We start from the raw sequence: 9,026 nt of genomic DNA, 5'->3' as shown, positions 1-9,026 counted from the left end.
TAAGCTTAAGAGTTAAAAAGAAAGAAAAAATATAATTTTATATAATTAATTTGCAAAGATTAAAACTATATACATATTAGTTTGCATATAGTAAAACTAAGTCACGTAGCCTTGATTTTCTTAGTTTTACAAAGATTCTCGATTTTGTATGGGTAGATCACTCTCGTTCTCCATAGACGGCGTCATTTGTTGGTGTCAAATAAAAATAACTCCAATGTCTAAGTTAGTAAGAGAATTGAAGAAGAGAAAAGACGTCAAAAGCTTAAGTTACACCATTATGATATATTTATAGGGGATTTGATCTAGGATTTATCATAAATCTACCAAGATTAAGATATGAGATTTTCCTAATCCTAAGTGAGATGAAATCTTATCCTATTTTAATTTATTTTATTTTATATTATCTCAAATTATCTCGATCTATCTTATATTATCTTAATTTTGGCTTTATTCTATTGGGTCAATATGACTAAAAGATCTAAGTTCTTCATGGAGTTGCTATTGTCTATGTCGATTTTAACCCAGTTAACCTATGCTTAGAATGAATCAAATTTTTCTTAATAACTTCAATTAACCAAATGGGAAAATTCTTTGCTAAACAACATGCTTCTTCTTTTTGTTCTTCTTTTTCGAAAATAAAATTTTTATTGATAAAATAGAAAGAGAATAATGCACACTATTAAAATTGAAGATGAATAACAAGCTAAATGATACGGAAAACCTACAAACTAAGGCGAAACAGCAAGCCAAATAACTAACTTCCATGCTTGAAACAACTGTACACATCTCCGTAGCGTGCCCAACAAACAAACAAACAAAAAAAATCAAATATTAATTAGGCATATTTATTAAAAAAAGAAAAGAAAAGAAAAGAAAAGAAAAGACTCTTCATCAATTGTAAATGAAGAGAAAATACCTGGTCTTAATTTCCTTCAGAAAACTTTCTCAATTATATTTCTTAAAAACCTAAAGTAGGTATATCTCCATCTCTTAAAGAGTAGAAGACTGCCAAAGATTCCCCAAAATCCAATTATAAATCCAGAAGAAATGGCAATAAGCAGATCTAGCATTAGGAATTTGTCTTCAGTTTCATTATTATCCTCAACATGAGTATTATTGTTGTTGCTCAGCTCCCACTTCTTAATTGGATCTCCATGAAGAAAAGGGTTGCCTTCATAGGAAGAAATTGGAAAGCTTTGAAGTTGAGTTCCAATGGGAATATTTCCTGAAAGGTTATTGTAGGACAGATCCAACACACTCAATCTGGGCATTTGAGAAAAACTAGAAGGAATTGAACCACACAAATTATTTCTCGATAGATCCAAAAAATCCAACGATTGAAGTTGAGCTATGTTGTAAGGAATTTGACCTGTTAACTCATTCCTCGAGAGATTCAAAGAAATTAAACCAACAAGCTGTGTGATTTCTTTAGGAATTTCTCCTGTCAGACGGTTGCTAGACAGGTCAATACTCCTTTGAAGCTGTAAATTTCTACCATGAAATTCCATCTCTTTGCCTTTCCACATCATGACCAAATCTCTCATGTAATCAGGAACAGTTGATGGATTAAACGTTTTTGTCAAGACATCAAAATTATAGATGCAAGTTGGTATGCTTCCTGAAATATCATAATTGAGTGAAATGTCCAATACTTCAATCCTTCTGAGGTTGCAAAGACTTGAAGGTAAGTTTCCATGAAAGTGATTTGACTTGAGAAGCAAACGAACCAAATTTGGCAATCTTGATCCGATCCATGACGGTAAATTTCCAGATAAATTGTTGTCAACTGCATCAAAGAGTGTCAAATCTGTGAAGTTAAACCAAGAAGGAAACTCCCCAGAGAAATAATTCTCTCGCAAATTTAGAGATTTCAGTCTTGTGAGATTACTCAAAGACTGGAATGTCTCCAGAAAAATAATTATAGGCCAAACTTAAGGATTCTAAATTGAGCATATGGTTCCAACAATTAGGGAGTTGGCCAGACATTTTGTTGCCGCAAGTATCCAAGAGATATAAAGGGGACGAGTAGTTGACTTCACACAAACCAGATATGTCTGAAAATTCATTTGTCGAAAGGTCAAGGTTTTGTGCTCCAAAAAGAAAGGCTGGAATTTTACCCTCAAATTCATTCACTCCCAAAATGATCACAGGCATCCTTTTGAATTTCAAGGACAAATTTGGGATTTCCCCCTTGATATGATTGTTGGAAACATCAAGAAACAATAAGTTTGGGGACAAGTTATTCCAAAACCATCTGGGAATCTTGTCTGAAATTCTGTTTTCTGAAATATCAAGAACAGAGAACTTTTGTGTTTGAAGCCATTTGGGAAAATATGGGCCCAATGTACAATTTCTCAAACTTATTGATTGCAGTTGAAAAGGAGGAACCCAAGCTGAGTTGAAGGTTAATCTCAACAAGTTGTCAGATAGATCCAAAGCTTTTAAATTTTTAAGCTTTGAGAAATGAACTTCAGAAACTTCACCCTCCAATAAATTAGACTGAAGATTCAAATACTCTAAGTTGGATAATTGTCCCAAACTTTGAGGAATACTTCCACTCAACTTGTTATAGGACAAGTTGAGGTAATTCAAATTGATAAGAGAACCAATATCCTCAATCAAGATTTGATCAAACTGATTATAACTAAGATCTAAGTAGGTGAGATGCAATAATTGAGTTAAGGAAGAACCAACCTCACCCATCAAACCTTTATTGTGAAGATCAAGGCTTATGATATTATAATGGTCAGCACCTGTATTGTTGCTACAACCAACACCTCTCCAATTGCAACAATCATCATTGGCTTTGGGATTGGCTTGTGTTCTCCAAGAAGAGAGAAAATCATATCTATCTATGAGGTTTTGCTTCAAGGATAACAGGGCTTGTCTTTCGCTTTCCATGCATTTGATTTCCAGTGCAAGATTATTTGCTGGCATGGAAAGCAGAAGGAACAAACATTGGATGGAAGTAAAATACCATATTACAGTCAGAGATATCATTTTGGCTGATGGAATGAAAAAATATCCCATCTCTTCCATTTATTTTATAATTGGGATTGGGATCAAACCAACTGGGGTCCTAGTTCGGAGAATTTAAACCATAAACCTTTAGATTATTAACTTTTAGGCTATTGGTAACATTATTTACTCTTCATTTGGATGGAAAAGATGATGCATATTTATTTATTTATTTTTTTTTTACAAAATAATTGTTTGAAACTTATTTTATTTTCTTTAAGAATATAGATTTTATTTTTTTAATATAACGAGAATGAATATTTGAATCTCCGACTTTAGGAGAGAAGTATAAGTTAATTATTGAGTTATGTTTTTGTTGTCAATGAATATAAGACGGAAAATTTTCACAGATAGATAAAATGTCAAACTATTAATCGAAATAGCAAAAAAAATAATAATAATAATAATATGTACTGATAGACTTCTACTAGAGTCTATCACATAGTATAAAAGATAGACTTCTATTAATTTCTATTACGGATAGACATTGATAGACTTTTATTAGCCTCTCTCAACATCTATCAAAGAAGATTAAGTTTTGTTATTGTGTAAATAGTTTTGTTTTTGTTTTTGTTTTGTTTTTTTTTTTTTTTTGAAAATCTCCCATAAATATTATAATGTTATATTATTATTTTTTTTTATTTTGCATAAAACACAGAAAAAATAATGATATTATCTATATCGATATTTTAACTCCTTGGATATTGGATTAAAAAATTTAAAGTATATTTGTTTTGTACTTTTTTAAAAAAATTATTCTTTAAAATGCTAACCAAACTTGAAAAATAAAAACTAAAAAAGGTAATTTTGGTAGAAAAAAAATCAACATCTATGAATCTTATAAATCATTTTCGTTAGACAAAACAAAAAAAATTATCAATTTTGTCACCGTCTAAACAAGTCATTCTTTGCAATATATTCATACTGTATCCTAATTGAAAAGTATAGAAAAGGATCTGTTAAATATCTAATTTTGCTTTTTATGTAAATTTATATATCTAAAGTAGTTTTTAAATGGTTTAGGGTTAGGAAGCTCTGGGAAGACCCCCTCCACGTACCCTCTGATCTTTGATGCTTCAAATGCACCATCTTTTGTGTTTCAGATTTTTTTTTAGGGTGGAACGGAAAAGAGTGTGAAAGAAGAGAGAGAAAATAAGGTGAAAGAGGAGGAAAAAATTACCCACGTTTATCCGATCGTAATGAAAAGTCCTATAATCATAATGAAATTCCATTGATGGATCAATTGTAACAAGTCTTATCACGCTTACTTAGAATTACAAATTTGTCACATTTACTGTTATTGTTAGTGTTACTGTTAGACCCGATAACGGTAATGATAAAGATAACAATAATAGTAAAAATAAATATGATAGATTCATACTTCTAATATTGTAACAGTAATAATATTTGTAAAGGTAACAGTAATGATAACGATAATGGCTAGTGAGTCTCACGTAAATTTCAAATGCAATTAGATTGAGCACCTTCAATTCCTCAATCAGATTACGTTTTGTGATTACAAAACTCGTAGTAGACCTGCATTTCACTATAATTATGGAATATAGGTAAACAACAACAAACATAATCAAATGGACTCACTTTTTAGATTACCATTGATTTATTACGTTTACAGGGAAAATTTCATAAAATGACCCAAAACCCAAAAACTTTTCTACACTGACCTTTTCCTTATGTGAAATATCAAAATTACCCCTAATTTTTAAAAAGCTTTCAGATCGCCACATTTTTCTTCTTCCTTCTACGATTTTCTCAGCCCTTCATTCAATATGCATTCAATACACCACCAATATTCCACCAAAACATTTATTCCCAACTAGTATTCTGAAGAGAATGGAATATCTCTTTCATTATTCACTTTCTGTCGTTGAACGTCTCTCTCATCTCGTAGCTTTCTCTCAGATTTCCTCAGCCCTTCGGATTCTCTGGTAGCTTTCTCTCGTAGCTTTCATCGTCGGATTCTGTCCACATTTCTTCTTCCTTCAACGGTTTCTTCAACTCTTCATTCAATGTACGATTTCTTCTCTCATATCGCTTTCATAATAAGTGTCGTTTAGTAAATTATAAATAACCGTGTAGTAATTTATACATGATCGTTTAGTAAATTATACACTATCGTTTAGTAAATTAGAACGATCGTTTAGTAAAATATAAACGATTGTTTAGTAATTACTATGCGATCGTTTAGTAATTATAAACGATCGTTTAATAAATTTATACATGATCGCTTAATAATTTATATATGATCGCTTAGTAATTTATACACGATCGCTTACTTATCAATGATTTGTTTATCCAATTGTAGATCAATGGCACTACTTCGCAAAAGGTAGTGTAGGTCGACGTCAAATCGTCAGGATACCTTCAATTGGAGAGGAGCCACGACAAATACACAGGTGTACACGATGTGGTCAGACAGAACATAACAAGAAAACGTGCAGACAAACATTGATAACACCTGGCACTGGCCCATCTAGATTAAACAATATGTAATTTTCGCTTTCGCTTCAATTTTTCTGTACAACACCAATTATTTTATACAAATTTACATTATAGAATATGTAATTTTAGCACCAATTATATTATGTACAACACCAATTGTACTGTACAATATGTAATTTTAGTACAAATTTATCTAAACGATCACTTAGTCATTTATTTGCTTAGTTAAATGTATAACACCAATTGTATTCTATAAATTTAGCACAAATTTATCTAAACGAAAACTAAACGATCGCGTAACAGTTAGCTAAATGATCGCTAAGTATTATCTAAACGATCACTTAACAAAATCTAAATGATTGCTTAGTATTATCTAAATGATCGCATAACAAAACCTAAGCGATCGCTTAGTATTAGCCAAACGATCGCTTTATACATAACATGATCGCGTAATGGATATCTAAACGATCGCGTAACAGTTAGCTAAACGATCGCTTAACAAAACTTAAACGATCGCTTAGTATTATCTAAACGATCACTTAACAAAACCTAAACGATTGCTTAGTATTATCTAAACAATCGCATAACAAAACCTAAGCGATCGCTTAGTATTAGCCGAATGATCGCTTTATAAATTAATACACGATCGCGTAATGGATATCTAAACAATCGTGTAAAAGTTATTTAAATGTTCGCTTAGTATTAGCTAAACGATCGCTTAATATTAGCTAAACGATCGTTTAGTATTAGCCAAACGATCGCATAATGGATATCTAAACGATCGTGGAACAGTTAGCTAAGCGATCGCTTAGTATTCTCTAAACGATCGTTTAATAAAAGCTATAGTGGATAGCTAGACGATCGCTTAGTATTCTCTACACGATCGCTTAATAAAAACTATAGTGGATAGTAAATGATCGCTTAGTACTCTCTCCGATCGCTTAGTAATATCTATCCAATCGCTTAGTAATATCTAAATGATTGCTTAAAGTATTCGTAGAGATACATTCACCGTGCGGTCTGAAGGCTTTTTAAAAATTGGGGGTAATTTTAAAATTTCGCATGGGAAAAGGTCAACGGTAGAAAAATTTTTAGAAGGAGGTCATTGGTAGAAATTTTTTTGGGTTTCGAGTCATTTCGTGAAATTTTCCGTTTACGGGTAGGTAAATGCAACCTAAGTTTGTGAGCGCAATTGACGCACTTTCTTTTTTCTTATAAATCAGAGATGAAAACTTTGATCTTCCATTTACGCAATGTTATATATATACATTTGAAGTATTTGATTTTGCAATCCGATTATATAGATCATTCAAAGGGAAATTGGTTTGGTTTTTATTCCACGTCAATACTTATTATTCTTACCTATTAGCTTTTAAAGAATATAGGGGCTTTTAAATATAGAAAAATAAGAAAAAAAAATATTTATACAAAATAGTAAAATTGTAATTTTTTTTATAGAGGTTTATTAGTGTCTATCCATGATAGGAACTTATAGAAATCTATCATTGATAGAGTTAATAGAAGTTTATTGTTGTCTATAAGTATTTTTTTTTGTTATTTCTGTAAATAGTTTGACATTTTTTCTATCTGTGAAAATTTCTCAAGAATATATTATTATTAATATATACTTTTTTTTTATACAACAATAAAAACATAATTTCTATGATACCTAGTGAATTGTTAACTTCTTGAAAAGATTTATCTTTGGGATAAATTCTAGATAAAGAATTAAATGGAAAGATTTATGGTATTAACATAGTATATAACTAATATTTCACGAATGTTTTAAGATTTAATAATATTACATTACTAGATTTTAGCAAGACATTTTTAATTTTTTAATATTCCCTCTCATCTTTTAGTTTTATAATATTTTAAAATAAAAATATATAATTTTTAGATTTAATATTAATTATATAAGGATTTTATTTTTTGAAATATCATTAATTACATTATCTCTACCCAATAAAATTTTGAAATATTTAATTCTTTTCTTTCTAACATCATTTTCAACTTTTGATTTTGTTTTTGGTATTTATTAATTTTAATTGATATTCATTAATGTTTCTTTAATTTTAGAAGATTTCATTTATTTACTCCTATATTCCTAGCGTAAAATCGCTCACCTCTGATCTTAAGTATATGTTGAATATACAGGAAAAATGTAAATATATATCATATATATCATAGTTTATTTTGTGGTATGTTTACAAATATACTGGAAAATATAAACACACATCACATATATTGTTTGGTATATAAGATGATATATTTTACAAATTATCTTGTTCATGCACTTATCAAGTATCCTCTAGTTTATTTCTGGAAAATTCAAATATATAGTGGTGTATATATATCAAAGCACTTTTTGATTTTCTGTTTCAAAGCTTTTTATTGATTCTTGGATGAGGGCAATGATTTTTGGATATTTGGATAAACTTTTCTTAATTGTGTATGTTTTGAAAAGAATATCATTCAAAATGAATGTTAAAGAGAGCTAAAAAGTAAATTAAACATTTTTTTGTGTAAAATAATAGTCTATTAAACTATTTAGATAAAAAGTAGAAAAGTGCATATAACTATATAATTAGATTTATTTACCTAGATTATATCACACACTATAAAACCCAATTAAATTTCGAAAATGACACTTGATATTTTGAAAATGGGTTTGTTGAACTTGCAATTTGACTCATTCAAATGGCATAAGTCAACAATGGAATTTGATTCCATTGGACAGTACCAATGAAATCGAGTGCAAACTCCTATTTCATTTTTTTATTGAATTAACCGATCAACTTGCTTTTCCATCGAACATTTATTTTGGATTTCAATAATTTTCGAAAAAAAATTTCGACATATTTTATTTTATTATGAGAATAAATCCTACGAGCACAAGTTAAAAATAAATATGATTTTTTCTCAAAAAAGAAAAAATTTCTTGCTCGATATAGATGGATTTTTTTTAAAAAAAAATAATGTTATTTTAATATTTATTGACAAAAATAGAGTTGTAAAATTATGGACGAGGTCCACGAGTATTGACCCAGTAGATAAATCGTGTACCTGGTCCATGATTTAAGGCTAAATCATGAATGAGGTTAGACCATTGGTAGAGACTTTAATGTTTGATCATTAAAAGAATAAAAAATAAATAAATGAATGGGAGATTAATGTTTAACCATTTTTTAAAATAAAATGTTTGGCATTAAAGATTAGGAATTTGTTTGTTATAGAATTTGAAAATATTGATTTCCATATTCTATCACTAATGATATTATATATATTAATTAAATTTAAAATCTATTCATGAGATTTTTTCGACAATATCTACTTATGCATTTTTTCAGAAAAAAACATGAATTATGAATTAAAAACAAACATATGACTCAAATTTAATTTTAGATTTTTTTAATAATAATGTTATTTTAATATTTATTGACAAAAAAAAAAGTATTGGTTTTAATATTTATAGATTTTGAAGGTAAATCCTTTCAGTTTCTTTTTTAAAAAATAATCTGCTACCATTAACATGAAGAACTTTTTTT

The 9,026-nt window shown here is 29.1% G+C and overlaps 1 pseudogene across 1 annotated transcript; it reads right to left on the bottom strand.

The window, feature by feature from the left end:
* Positions 1–663: 663 nt before the first annotated feature.
* Positions 664–3,105, bottom strand: LOC150038405 (receptor-like protein EIX2; annotated as a pseudogene). Its single transcript, XR_016525559.1, has one exon. The product of XR_016525559.1 is annotated as a receptor-like protein EIX2 (transcript).
* Between the last annotated feature and the right edge of the window lie 5,921 nt (positions 3,106–9,026).

Source organism: Benincasa hispida, chromosome 1 (assembly GCF_027475165.1).
Source record: "Benincasa hispida cultivar pf3 chromosome 1, pf3_genome.v1.1, whole genome shotgun sequence".
In the NCBI taxonomy this organism is placed as follows: Eukaryota; Viridiplantae; Streptophyta; class Magnoliopsida; order Cucurbitales; family Cucurbitaceae; genus Benincasa; species Benincasa hispida.
The sequence above is the reverse complement of the archived record's forward strand: the minus strand, read 5'-3'. Positions and strand labels throughout refer to the sequence as shown.